Source organism: Amphibalanus amphitrite, unplaced genomic scaffold, assembly GCF_019059575.1.
Source record: "Amphibalanus amphitrite isolate SeventyFive unplaced genomic scaffold, NRLGWU_Aamphi_draft 000040F_arrow, whole genome shotgun sequence".
In the NCBI taxonomy this organism is placed as follows: Eukaryota; Metazoa; Arthropoda; class Thecostraca; order Balanomorpha; family Balanidae; genus Amphibalanus; species Amphibalanus amphitrite.
In genome coordinates this window covers 241,769-255,407 of record NW_024881536.1, presented here as the reverse complement: position 1 = coordinate 255,407, position 13,639 = coordinate 241,769, and the positions used below count along the sequence as shown (strand labels likewise).

At 49.3% G+C, this 13,639-nt stretch overlaps 1 protein-coding gene across 11 annotated transcripts in view; it reads left to right on the top strand.

The window, feature by feature from the left end:
* Positions 1–13,639, top strand: part of LOC122374603 (kinesin-like protein unc-104) — a 69,797-nt gene that overhangs the window by 6,166 nt on the left and 49,992 nt on the right. For 2 of the 11 annotated variants that reach the window (XM_043353505.1, XM_043353439.1), the window contains exon 1: positions 11,134–11,283. The exons of 6 other annotated variants lie outside the window; for them this stretch is intronic. The gene's annotated coding sequence lies outside the window, so the exon portion shown is untranslated. Of the gene's footprint in view, positions 1–11,095; positions 11,284–12,658; positions 12,760–13,639 lie in introns of those variants that run through there. 3 more of the 11 variants (XM_043353523.1, XM_043353462.1, XM_043353487.1) reach the window with 2 other exon arrangements.

Here is a 13,639-nt window from a genome sequence, read left to right as displayed (position 1 = left end):
ATTTCTACGACCATACCATCGCTCGGTTCGGAAGTTAGACAAGGGGGAGGGCAGGATCTGCCCCCCCCCCCCGCAGGGTGCGTATGGCTGAATAGCCCAGCAGGGCGCGGGTTAAAACACATACCTATCATGATATTGAAGTTCATAATGGAGATGTTTTTATCTTGCCTGAAACGATCTCTTGTGCTTTCCAAGGCGTTGCGTTGCAAATTTGCATTAAGAATAACATGCAGAATTAAAAAGCTGGTCCTGGGGAATTCACCGTCTTCTGCTTCCTTCGCTGAAAACGTTCGTCCAAAACAGCAAAATGACCTTTCTTCCACAAAATCTTATTTCGAGCGCAGCATCGTCAATTAAACAGGTGCAGTGCATGACGCTGAGCCATGCAGCGTTAACTCCGACTCCGGAGTCAGAGTCGGTAAGATTTTGGCGACTCCAACTCCGACTCCGACTCCGGGCAGAACTGTCGACTCCGACCGACTCCGACTCCGACTCCGACTCCGCAGCCCTGCTTATAACTCAGCAACCGCTGGGCCGATTTACTTGCGGTAATTTTTGTAGGTTAGCTTGATTCCTTCTACCAAGTATTTGGACTTTTTTCGATGCATGTGGGTGACCCCCTATGCACGTGCCACGTGCAAAACGAAGAGGTGTCATTTTTGTAACAATTGCAATATCTCGGTAGTTTCTGCGCCGATTGCGCTGAAAGTTTGCATGTAGGTAGGCACCCACTAGGGCCTAGGCAATGCATTTTCATGTCCCACAGTTGGGGTGCTCCTGCACGTGTGCACGTGCAGGGGTCGACTCCAGATCTCGAGAACGGCTGGACCGATTGCGCTCAGATTTGGTTACCGGTTAGGGATCCGTTAGTAGGGTGCCGTGCAAAAGTCAGTTGGGACCCATTTTGCACGTGCGCACGTGCAGGGAACCGCTTCCAGATCTCGAGAACGGCTGGGCCGATTGCGCTCAAATATGGCACATTGCTAGAGAACGGTTAGTACATAGGGTGCCGTGCACAAGTCAGTTGGAGGTACCCCGTGACGTGCAAGGCCCATACTCTCGTTCGCTCCGTTTGTCGCCCTATAAGGCGTTTTACTGGTAGTATGTGTAGCAATGCGAATCTAGCACTGGATTTTACTATAACAATGCCGTCAGGTCAATCATGTGAGAATATCAGTCCCACGCACAAGGGGGAAAAGCTCAAATTATTGAGCGCTCAAAAAATTGAGCGGGCCCCATTATGAAGGAATAGGCGAAACGATGGTATTTTACAATGCCTCTAGCGTCACACTACGGCAAATATCGTATCCAAATAAGGTATCAATGGCAAGAGAGAGCAACAAGGTTTCTTCTCGAACACTCGCCGTGATAATTTATATCGGTGTTTTTGGAAAGAAAATGCCCTAAAGACGCTCAACTTTTTGAGCGCCACTTGTCGTTCGGGACCGCGATACTCAATAAATTGAGCGCCACGACAGACGACAGTCAGCTGGCGCTCAAAAAATTGAGTGCCGGCCAACATCTACACTCAATTTATTGAGCCTTCTCCGTGACAGGTGAAGCCGGTACTGGCTGCCATTTTTGATGTTATGTTCGTTGAAATACGTTAAACTGAGTTGAAACAGAAATGCAGGAAGATGAATGCTACGTGGTACCTAAACTTTTCACAAACCCATGGCATCATGTCACATTTTCCGCTAGTAGTTTTATCGGTCGCCTTTCGGATTCGGCACACCTCAAATAATTATACAGGGCTTGAATAATCCGTATGAATACTGTATTGATATTTTCTGACTGTACTGGGAGAAGGGAATACGTGATTACAGAAAGATATCCACCCACGCTTGAATATTGGAGAATTATACAGGAAAAACTGTATTGCCACGGTTACAACTTACAAGGCCATCGGCCGCAAACAAACAAAAATACTATACAATGTGGGTTAGATTCACAAACATCATCAAGTGTGGAACACAGAGACGAGCAAAACAACATCACATTATCGCATGCCAGCCCGACCACATTGGAACCGGGTGACCTGCGACCGGAACCTGCGTCTTGCCAGCATACATCACAAAAGCAGGAGGCAGTGTCGTACTGCTTTGATCCAAAATATGCCATATAACAAATGACATAAACGACCTAAGCTCGGACTAAGCTTATCATTATCAAATCCTTAACATGTAAAAGACGAATGGAAACATCGAGTCTCGGACCAGCAGTAGCAACCATCACAGTAGCAACATCACAAAGAACACGCGGCATTATCAGACAGCCGTTTTGTTATCGGGCTACAGGCGGCGACGGCGTGGTTGCAGACCAGCTGCGAGGTAGCGGCGTGCGGGCAAAAGGCGCGGGCACACCTCCATGTGGCCGTGCGGACAGTGCGCGGTCGGCGTCGCATAGTGGGCGGCATCGGGCTGTCCCGGGGCCGTCGAAGCCGCACAGGTTGTCGGCGCATGTGGGCGCGCGCGGTCACCACGGCCAGCTGCTCACCACCAGCACAGACTGCGCAGCGTCGCCGCTCCGCCGGCCAGAACACGCAGACAACCCTTCTTGCAGTCGCACAACACGTCGCCAAACTCATTCACTTGCTCCACCATGTTGTTGATGTCACCGAGTCGTCCAAGTTGTGGCTCGTGCCGTCGAGCATGACCTGCCCGATCGGACACGGGTCAGCGGCTTCCGCTCCAGCGAAGTCTTCATCTTGGTGACGTCTTGCTGATCTCCACAAAGGCTGAGCAGATGACCTTACCCACAGGGACGGCCGACGTCCTCGCCAGCGACCGCTTGGTTGTGCAGACCTGCCAGAAAAAGAAAAGCTGTTTGGTGATCTCAAACGATTTTTTTTCTTTATGCAGTGGAACAAAATGGAAAATATGTCATACAACAGGAACTAAAAAAAGATGCAGCCTGGGTCGTCTAAGAAATGGGTGCAACATTGATAAAATTCTTCCTTGAATGAATTCTACAAATGCTTTTGATAAAATGTGTGGTGATTTTAAGGAGACCACTTTACTATAAAATTGCTCAGGATTCCCTATCTGGACCTGTCAAAAAATCCTGACTGCACACCAACAATGAGCATTAAATCCAAAACCTCTACCAGGTGCCTAGGGATACCTAATTAAATTCTGATTCAGGAAAATATTTCACATCATACAAATAAAAACCTTTACTATATTGAAACTGAAAATGTGATGCCGATCCAGTGACCTAAGGGTCTCAAAGTATAATAATGAATTAATCTATTATAAATTTGGTGGTGACTGCCAACTGGCGTCTGGCAGCCTAGACCTTGAGGCTTGAAAGTGGCCTTCCTTTTCCGTTGACTCCGATCCTCCAGATGGAAATGATATAAGGGATCATTTTTATCTTATTTCAAATGAGCCAGTCAGCAAAGTGGCTATCCTGTTTCAGCATTCACACACACAATAGTTGACTGTCAGTCTGTCGTGCTGTCAGTGTTGTGAAGTAACGAAGGAGTTGAGTATTGTTGATTATAAATTGTGATGTTATGTAAAGGACTGGAAAATGAATGTGAAAACTATGGAAACATATTGGCAGAGTATTGTCACTTACTATCAGGACATATGGATAGAGAATACATTCAAATTAATAAGAAATGCCAAATATCAAGGTACTCAATCACTGATAGCAGTGGACTATCATATGTTTTAATGTCAATTATATGAAAGTTAAGACTGAAACTACCTTCTACTTCATCATACCTAATGAAAAATTGTGTGAAGAAAACATTCACAGCCTCTTTGAAGCACTTAGACCACTTAAAAACAAAAATTTTCACGTAAATATGTTGTGTCTCTTTCCCTCAAAACATCATATCGGATGGCGCCACTTTCGTCGACAGTTACTTATCTGCACGCAAATCGAGGAAAACGTGAATTGATTGACGTTTACGTGTTTCCAAATTTAAAATCACAGCATATTCAAACTTTTCAGTGTACCTTTTAACATCTAAATATAACTAAAACGATAAAAACTTACCTTCAACACAAGGACGACGACAACCACGCGGCCGGAGACGTCGCGACGAAATAAACAAACGGCGCCGCCAAATGAAAAATATTCTCCGATATGGGTGATGTGAAATTGAGTCGCAATCATTTTGGGTAGTATGCAAAATGCTCTTTCCAACAGAACCCTAGTAAAAAACGTGAATGGACAAAAAATAACTTTTATTTCGACATAAATATTGGCCTGTTTTTAAGGCATCCTGGTATGCCGTAAGATTTTGACCTAGAAATTGGTGTTCCCCCAATCATTGAAGCTTGAGCAGTGAAAAATATGAAAGCCTAATCTGTTTTGCATCATTAGTGATTCTCCTAGGGTGTTGCCATTTCTCCCTAGGTGTTGCGAGTTGCTTTTGCAAAACGTGTTCCTGAAACGGCTCAATTTTTTGAGCCCTCAGCATTACGCCTATGGGAGCCTCTGACGTCACACGCTCAATATTTTGAGTGCTCAATAATTTGAGCTTTTCCCCCTTGTGCGTGGGACTGATATCAGACGCATTCTTGTGACTAGAGCTGCGGCAGACTCAATATTCGATAACATGTATCTATATCAATTAGTCAGTTTCGTTCTAACTGGGTAGGTACAGTCCACAGCAGAAGTAATGTGTGGTTTCAGTCCGGGGTATGTTCTGCTTCTGAAGCTTAGGAACGATTAGCCAGACTACAATTGAACTTTGAATGCAGCTTACATGTATCGTCACCCTTGCAGCTGCAACTTTAGCTATTGACATCTTCTTTTCGATCACTCCGCATTAAACAATCGCCAGTCAAAGCCAACCGTTGAGATTGGTAAAACCCTACATTACTTTAGCGGTGGGCTGTACCTACACCAGGCTAAGGACGGCGCCGGGAAGGCTTGTCGAGAGAAGTGTTCCGTCCGCGCGGTGTTTACTGTTTACACACCATGATCTCCCTCAGTCGGCGCCGCCCGCCGCGCCGGCGCAGTAACCAAACGTCGTTATCGTCGTTATCGTAAGGGCCGTGAAATGAGGAGGGGGAGAAGGTCATTAACGTGGGAAAAAAGCGCTCTACCCTGGTGACATCTACTGGCTGAGAATCGGAGTAGTAGTGCTCGGACACCAACGCTGAGCGGAGCCACCTCCGAAGTTAACGCACCCTTAAGAGGACTTAAAAAGCAAAGCCGTTGGCGGCAGTAAAACCTCGGCGAATTCAGGCGCCGAATGGGTGGTCACCATTTCCGCGACCAAACGACAACAGTCGACCCGAAAACAGGCGAAATGGCTTACTTTGGCCGGGTACCCGATCTAAGATATCACGATTCATACATAAATCCATGAAAATTAGAAAATCAAGCCGTACAAACAATCGAGATGGCCAAAATTCATGAATTAACAGCAGGATTGTCAATTTAAGTTTTCTAAAGACCGCCAAACCTGAACAGAGGAGGACAGGCAGCTGGCTTTGTGGTTGGGTGAGACATCTTCGAAGCTATTTCATCCGTCAAACCTGCAGAACAACGCGTTGGGGGCTGCTGATGCGTCCGACGTCCCGCCCGTCCCAACCTTCAAACATCCGGCAAAGGAACACACATCAGCGTGTTATGAGCGCCCGGATGGTGTCAGAATTGCATGTAGTGACCAACAAGGCCACCAAAAATAAAGTATACAACTAGTGGAACATCCTTCCAGACGAGTCCTTTATCTAATCCATCAATGCACCAAAAGGGGCAAAATGATTGAGCGCACTTTTGTGCCCGACGCAAAGAAACCCTTCTTCATGATTGATAAAGTCCTTCCTCTCACGGCCAAAAAGACGCAAGACTGGTGCTTTGAGAACCCGTTCTTCTTCTGGGCATATAATGGTCAATCTGGGAATAGCCCAGACCAGGGCCTCGTCTAAGGAATTTTCACTGGGGGGGCCAGAGACTGAAGGAGCCAAACCTAGGGTACCCCCAAATCCTGTGTTCTCACCGGATTTAGACCACTTATTTTTCATCACAGCCCTGACACCATGAATATTTTTTTTTTGAAAACTTAAAAAATAGTAGGCCATCCGACCCATGCTTGTATATTAGTTTATAGCCTCCTCACATTGCCTCATCAGACAATAATAATCACACTTCTCGCTGTTGAGCGTGTGTTTGAGTGGCAGTGCCGTGAGCCGTGTCTAAGGAATTTGCATGCCGAGCCTTATGTCGAGGGCCCATACGCATTTCTTTTAGAACCACATCGGCATGGGCGGCGCCACCGGGGGGGACGGGGGGGACAGGTCCCCCGCTATCGAAAGTTAGGGGGGTACAGTACCCCCCTATCGGCGAGGTCCGTTCAATAGTTGATAATAATGCATTGTAGAGTTATCCGTCGCATTTAATGCATCGTTGGTTAATCAAGACAGGTTCTGAATAAAGATTGCTGTTGGGATGTATCGCAGGGGGTCCTGGCCATCTGCAAAAGGTGTGGAGCTGTGATGCCTGTAGTCATAAGGTGATCGGCAGGGCCTCGGGGATCGTGCCCCCCCCTTTTTGGGGCGCCAGACAGGGTTTATTACCTCCCCACCCCACTGCCAGACCACATTGCCGACAAAACCAAGTTTACTGAAATTCCATAGATTTCCGTTACTATATGGATATTTTCCATTCCTAATTAGTCAAATTCAAGCATGGCAGCTCTACCACAGGAACCATTTGAAATATATGCCATTTAACCCAGCACTTGTGGGCAGAAGTGTTCGGATAGATCACAGGCAGGACCAAAAAAGCACGCCGTAGCCCAAGATCTTATAATTGGGTAGCATCGGCACCCTCTCGTCAAGGGGTTCGATAGCACTCGTTTTTTTTCTGCAAAACTAAGTTCGGTCGGCGGCCGAACGGCTGGGGGTCTAATCAAGCCCCCTTCCCTCCCCTTCTTACGTCAGCGGCTGTGAAAATGCCATTACCAGCTGTTGAAACATGGCAGTTGCTTTTGCATGAGTGCACGAAAGGGTTTTAGGTACGTGATACGTGAAAGGTTCTACATGAAATTGAGATACACCAGCTTATCAAATTGTGCTCACTGTGGTGCGCTCGGTTTTACCTTGACTAGTCTTTGAATTCTGGGGTGAAACAGACCAGTCAAGAAACCTGTTCCATAAGGAGAGCCACTGATGCTAAAGAGATGAGGGATGAGGTTTCAAGAGACCTTCATTACCTCCCAAAGGGGTGCCACGCCATTTGCCAATCCCTGCTGTAGTTGTTACGATTGGAGGGTGAATATGAGAACGATGCAGGTCGTGACAGCTCGATCATGACGAACACAATGGTGCCGACATCACAGCTCTATGTACCGCAATTTTTGACGAAGTTAATCAACAAGGACCGGAATCCTACCCTGGGGCACTTCACCTGCAGAGGTCGCCGGACCTGAGACCCTTTCACTCAATTTTTTCAACGGTGCATGCGGCATGCGCTCGTTTTTCCCTTGAAGCTCTTGGTAAGTAAAATCCATCAGAAAGTGTGATCAAATAACGGCTGGTGACCTTCCATGACCTAGCATGACCTTTTGAGTGACCACCGATGACATGACCACTGACGGCTAGCCATTAGCTGCACCCTGCCCGTTGCATATGGATCAGGTGGTGATGTCATGATTCTGAAATTATATTGCAGTTTTGGCGCACTTGTCAGAGCAGAAAACATTCCCACTTTTCCTCCATGACTATATGATGATGAAGCCATGAAGCTGACCAGACGCAAGATCGAAAATTTGAAAGTACGAAACGTAAGTAGTTGGCACTGCTACTCATACCTAAGCAATTCGCAGCTTGTAGGAAACCAGCTTTGAGTTGGCAAGACTGCAAATTTTGATTTAGAGGCAAGGATGCTTGAAAAGGTGATCGATCTTATAGTTGTCCTATGATAAGTTTGGAAACGGGATGCACCATTCGATGTGTTTTGGGCTTTGCCAAGTTTCGCGGCGTTACGTGCCTCGTTTTTTTTTTTGCATACACGATCAGTATCTACTTTTGGGATTCTCAGTCAGGCAAGCCCCCGTCCCCGTCCCCCCCTATCGAAAACCCGTGGCGCCGCCCCTGCACATCGGTTTCTGATGGCTCCCTCTGAGCGCTCGATGCCGATCTCTGAGGGCTAATGTCAGCTTCTGGACCTACGTCGGCCTCTATGGTAGCCCACACTGGTTTTATATGATCCATACCAGGCTTTAAGGGTCAATCTGAGTGGAGACCGTATTTTCCCACTAGGGCCCCCTCAGACCAGTGTAATGCCTGTGTATCAACATGGAGACTGATGTCTTCTCAGGTGGATTCTCCGTAATCGCCGTGGATCTTCGACACAACCTTAAGGTCGTCACTCGTCAGAGGCTATTAACTAAACAAAAATGAAGATAGTAGTGCTTTGAGGCCAGTTGGGAGTTGGGGCACGAAGTGGCTGGCATTTGCCCTCCAGGACTCCATGCCGACTTCTTAAGATAATCCAGCTGTCAGAGTTCCCGTCCCCACAGACAGACCACCAATCTGGCATCTGCGCCTACGTTTGACCACTCAGAACGGGAGCCTGCTTCATTACGATTAGGAGCTACTCTAGCCGCACACCGGTGACCGTCCAGCCAGAAGTTGGACGCCGCTAGCGAGGACGACGATAGGCAAAAACAAGAGATTGACGCCCCGAGGGGCGAGGACAGAAACAACAGATTGATACCTAAAGGAGAAATTTTTGCCGGTAGAGCCTTGGACTCCGCGTGGTGAGGGCACGCGTCCCGGTTATAACAGTCCAGGTTCGAAGCGCGACATCGCACGATCTTTATGAGCCTCCTGGCGAATATGGTTACGGTTGGTGGCAGGCCGTAGCCATTCGAAGTCAGTGAGGGGACCGGCCGTGCGCGGCTATGTGCATACGTTAAACTTTGGGCTCTCAATTCTGTCATAGATCACGAATTGCGCGATCGGAGGGTAGAGGGCAGGGCCAACGCAAAGCTCTGCTTGGCGGGGGCTCTGTACTTGTGAATCCTTCCATTCAAAAGGTTCGGACAAAATTAATGAAAAAAGAATATCCGGGACACGGAGTTGGTCGCCTGAAAAGACGAAATGTAACGTATTGCTGAGCGAAAAAAGGTTCAGGTAAACAAAATTAACACATAACAGCCCTAGGTAATGGGGTATTTCAATGTGGTCACATTGCATCGTTTCGTTTACGCATTTGTTTTCATGTGCACTGACGCCTCGAAATAAAAATTCGTTTGCCTTTTGACTATTGCCGGCCCCCCCAGTAGGGACTTTTTGCCCTGACTGGGGGGGCCAGGTCGATGACTGCGGGGGTTTGGCCCCCCCCAGTTAACATGTTAGACGAGGCCTTGGCCCAGACCTCAATTTGATCAAAAATATCCAGGCGACTCTTCAGGAGAGCGTCTAAGAGCTGCTAGTAGCCACCAACATCGATTGCCTCACCAGACAGCTCCAGGAGGCGTGGACTAAGCTTTGGCCAACAGTGCTTGACATGCTCATGTCAATTATGCCTGAACGCCTTTGTCAGTGTATCGCACATAAATAGGAATATATGAAAAGATGAAATTTTCATGTCACCGCCGCTTTTTCCATTGCTATAAGACGAAAAAGTATGTTCGCGTAATTACTTTCCACCCGTAATGACATGATGTGGAGATGGAATTAAATTGATGAAATACTAGGACTTACTCCACAAGGAGATCGAATGGGTCGGAGCGCTTTCAATATGTATTATACATATCGTCGTCAGCGAATCAATAACGGGTCGAATCGAGTCGGGTATCGAAGAGTCAAAGTCGGGTACTCTTCGATACCCGACTCGATTCGACCCGTTATTGATTCGCTGACGACGATATGTATAATACATATTGAAAGCGCTCCGACCCATTCGATCTCCTTGTGGAGTAAGTCCTAGTATTTCATCAATTTACTTTCCACCCTGTACTATAGGTATTGTTGTGGACTGTGGTATGTAAAATCAATGCCGTTTATTTTGGGATTTGTCGATAACCGCAGATATTCCTTTGATTAAGAAAGAAACGTCAGTCTTCCACAGGCGTTATTCGACCAAAAAATAATTGTCTCTGATTTAACATCATCATATCATGTCTGATCTGGCATGTATCCTCTCAAACTCAGTTCACATTGATCGCAGTGGTGTATCTGAGTATGTAGGTATATCGACAGTGAAAACTGTCCGGATTACATTACGAGATGTGCCCTTGATGAGGTGTGCACTGGTAGATGCACCTTGCCTCTGTCTTCCGCCTGACTCATTCTCCGGCTCCCGACCCGGCCCGGTCCGGTCTGCGCCTCTGTCTGTCGAACCCGGCCCGGTCTGTGTCTGTCTACCCCAGTCCGGTCTGTGTCTGTTTCAACCGGTCCGGTCTGTGTCTGTCTAACCCGGTCCGGTCTGTGTCTGACCCGGTCCGGTCTGTGTCTGTCTGGCCCGGTCCGGTCTGTGTCTGACCCGGTCCGGTCTCCACCTAACTCTGCTAACTGCTGTTTTCCCTCCCTGCCCTGTCTCTGTTGTTCACTCTCCATCCCTGGTGTTCTCCGTCTCTGTCTCTGTTGTTCTCCCTCCCCGCCCGGCCTCTGATGTTCTCCCTCTCTGTCCCTGGTGTTCTCCCTCCCTGTCTCTGTTGTTCTCCCTCCCCGCCCGCACTGCGTGTGATCCGTGTCTCGCCGCCGCGGACCGGGCGACCCGACTGAATTAGACGAGTCGATCGGCGCCACGGCCGCGGCCGCTATTGATTGGGGTGTGGCGGCGATTGAGTGCGCCTCCTCGCCGTCCGAGCGGTGACGGCGGCCGGTCACACCGGACGGTACGGGGCCTCAGCTGCGGGCCGGGCCGAGCCGCAGGGGAGCCAGGTCATTGCCACAGAGGGTACCGGGGTCGGCGACCGGGGACAGAACTGGTGCCGATCTCGACGGGCAGGTGTCAGGCCGGCGGTCGGACGCTGTTTTTGTCCGACGTCCCCTAGTCTCGCCCCTCCTGGGTCGCAGTCTGTTCCTTCCCCGGCGGCGGCGCCTTCCCGAGCTGTCGGGGCCCTGAGCGGCCGACTGGGGCGCTCGGCGCGGTGCGCGCGCACGTGTGACGTCATACCAGTCAATACGGGCGGCCGCTGGAGCGGGGCCGGCGGCGGCCGGTCGGTGCTGTCCCAGCCCGATATCGGAGTCGGATCTGTCGGTGTCCGATCGGGATAGACTGTGGGAGTGATCGCGTGCTGGTGGACGAGGTGGGAGTGCTCACTGCTGGCTCGCTGGCGCCGACCGCCGGGGAATTTCGGCTGAGGTGAGAGCCTCGGCGCCGACTTGCTGACGGCTTACCGAGACAATCGATTCGGCGCGGCGCGTCCGGTATCCCATATTTGGCCCGGTTTTCGGGCCAGTCTGTGGCATATGTGTGGACAAAGCAAGCCGCTGGCACAGTCAAAATGCAAATCAGGAAGCATTTTGACGATTGCTAAATGTTTTAGTCAGCTTCGGAATTTTCATTGTGCGCTTAAATGCTGCATTGAGATGGGCGTTTTGATAATCGATTCGACCTAATTATGTGTTTAACAGTACCTACTGGCTACCTGTCGTGTTATAATGATCGATTTTGTAACCAGTAAGCGTCAGTCTTACCGTTTCCCTTTGCGCCTCTTTGCTTTTAACGTCAAGGTCATGCACTTTCTGTCGCCCTCCCGTCGTGAAGTCAGCCCTTTGGGCGCTGTCCTGCCATCTGGGTGGCTCAAGCTGACGGCATTTCTGGCTCTTCCAGCACTGCCAACATCACTCCCAGCGACGTTGAAAGAAGTAAAGGTGGATAATCGGATTATCCACCTACCTGATCACAAGGCTATACCATCACCGAGCTAAGAACAAGGCATGACGTCAAGAGCAATGAATTGAATCAATCGCCACTGCCGAGTCGGCAGGTTCGTGGGACAGGGGGAATACGGAGCGGGGAGCGGCCACTTAGCACCTGGATAATTATCATAATCCCCTGACTATCCGTTGCCCTCGGGCCCTCAGGCGCCCCTCCCCGCTCCGTATTCCCCCTGTCCCACGAACCTGCCGACTCGGCAGTGGCGATTGATTCAATTCATTGCACTTGACGTCATGCCTTGTTCTTAGCTCGGTGATGGTATAGCCTTGTGATCAGGGATGCGGAGCCGTGGAAATTTCAGACGGCTCCGGCTCTGGGTGAAATGTCATGGCGGCTCCGGCTCCGGCTCCGGCTCCGAGTAAAATGATCTGGCTCCGGCGGCTCCGGCTCCGGCCTCTACTCAGTACATCCCCTATGCGATCAATTAAATACGGGTGGAAGAAAAAAGGCGATGGGATTGGTACACGTTGCTTCTGTATTTGTATAACAAGGCTATTTTGAATACCACATTGTTTTACGCCTTGTACTGTCAAACCGAACTAGGTAAATAATTGTTTCCTCTTAAGAAAAGGAGCCGGAGTCGCCCCCTTTTTTGACGGCTCCGGCTCCGGCTCCGGGCTATATTGTTTCACGGCTCCGGCTCCGGCTCCGGCTCCGGGCAAAATATGCCGGCTCTGGCGGCTCCGGCTCTTGCTCCGGCTCCGCATCCCTGCTTGTGATAGTTAACAGTCACTGAAGTTTGTGTTTGTCTAGTGCCATTTAGCTCATAACCAGCTCTTAATTTTCTTCGCTGCAGTCTTGGTTGGCTTCCTCTGTCTGGTGGGATGGGCACGATGCAGGCTGCAGCCGAGATATCGCCGTTAACGGGCTATCCCCGCGAAGACACGCAACGTTGAGGTGACTATGTGTCAAAATGCGATGCTAAGATTTTACCTGATTGATGTGTTTTTAAAGCAATTATACCCAACTTCAGAGGTTCTTCAAATGGGCCTGCTAGCTTCGACAGCGGATATGGGGACCTATTATTGTTTTTGTGTTCATCTTCATACCAATGCATCTGTGCATTTGTTTCAAAAAGGACACCCAGTGGGGTAAAATTGTTAAACTGTTTCACGGTAGGTAGGTGCCAGGCATCAACTGCTTTTTTTAGTCGCATTGGTATTGGTAATCGCCCATCAGATAATTTACGATAATCAGGGGCGGATCCAGAAAAACTCTAAGGGAGGGGTCATGAATCGAAGTGGGGCACCCTACCTATACCCAAAATTTAAAACTCAACGGATTTCGGCCACTTTATTTTTGGTGGGGCCCTATTTTTAGTTTTTTCCTGTTTTTTTATTTTTGTTTTTTATTTTATTTTCCCCTGGCTCCTGGGCCCTAACAGAACTGTGGTGCCCCTGACAACCCTGAAGTGCCCGATAAGCCCAAGGTGCCCCTGGGCCCTGCGAAGCTGGTGGTGCCCCTGCGAGGCCGGTGGTGCCCCTGGCGGGCCTGTGGTGCCCCTGTCAGGCCTGTGGTGCCCCTGGGAATTGATAGGCAGGTGGTGGCCCTGGCAGGCCTGTGGTGCCCCCGTGGGGCACCACAAGGTCCCAAGGGGGGGGGGCATGACCCATATGACCCCCCCCCCCCTTGGATCCGCCACTGACGATAATATAGAATGTCCGACGTCTAGGGAGTAGGTACCGAGTAAGATGCAATGTGACTGATTAATTCAATTGAAACCATAAAAAACGTTTGTGGGTAGTCTTTAATTTGTAAAGCGAGGAAGCTCATCCAG